Source organism: Palaemon carinicauda, chromosome 13, assembly GCF_036898095.1.
Source record: "Palaemon carinicauda isolate YSFRI2023 chromosome 13, ASM3689809v2, whole genome shotgun sequence".
NCBI classification, from domain to species: domain Eukaryota; kingdom Metazoa; phylum Arthropoda; class Malacostraca; order Decapoda; family Palaemonidae; genus Palaemon; species Palaemon carinicauda.
This window is the reverse complement of record NC_090737.1, coordinates 31,320,873-31,322,040: the sequence shown is the minus strand read 5'-3', so window position 1 is coordinate 31,322,040 and position 1,168 is coordinate 31,320,873.

Sequence of the window (1,168 nt, the reverse complement as noted above, 5' to 3'; positions counted from 1 at the left end):
CATACAGGCCTATGTGATGAATAAACATTGATTATAAATAATAATAATAATAATAATAATAATAATAATAATAATAATAATAATAATATCTGAAAGCTGGTTTAACCCGAAGGGGTCTTCAGCTTATATATGAAACATCGAAAAAATAATTAAACTTGCGCATTTAATTGCAAGGAGGCAAAACGATTATCCAAGAGCATTACAATAGAGTTTGTCCATCATATGTTTATATGAATATAAGAAATTATAGCATTTGTAACCAAACACAAACACAATGGTTAAACATGAACTGATAAAGATTTGACATTATAATGCAAAATTTTACAAGCATTTTGACAATCAAAAATTATAATACACAAGGTTAGGCTAAATGATCAATATTAGCTTTATAATTATAAACACTCTCTTCATTGGCCCAGTGTTTATCTAATTTTGGACTTAAAAGCATTAAAGGGAAAAACAACAAATTCTGGAAGCAGAATATTCAATGGAAATGTATGCCCACTCATGTTCTGCCTTTGTAAGTTTAAAAAGCATCTGAATTGCATGTGCCATAAGTTGAATGAATTCTGCATCTGGTATGGATCTAGGCCATCAATTAGATCGAGTTTCTGCTTGTAAAAACGCTTATCATCACCCGACAATTGTTTGACAAAGTCGCTCTCATTGTCCTTATTCGCTGTAGCAACCAGCCGCCATAGTTTCGCTCTGTATGGCCTCCAGCATGGCCACCGGCGATTCCCAGTGACGTCATTGAAAGGACTCTATTGAAATTTATTAGTTGTGCTTTGAATGAGTAAATTTAAAGTAAATAGGAGGAATCATATTCTATGAAATAACTATTTTGACCGATTTATTTTGAAGATGAAAATTACATAATACTAAGTGAAAAATTGATTTAATTATTATATATGAAATAACTCTTTTAACGGATTTATTTCTAAGATGAAAATTCTGTCACTGCTAAATGGGAAAAAATGAATTTGCATAAAGTCAAATCTGTTTTCTTACGATCGCTAGTGATCGTAATTGGGAGGTTTATGATACCAAGGCCACAGAAGTTTCTGCCGTCCCCGCTTTAGATACTTATCAAAATTAGAAGGAACAAGCGTGCCACGAACAGTGACACAGACAATTCGAATACCATTATGCTGTAGTTCAAAATATC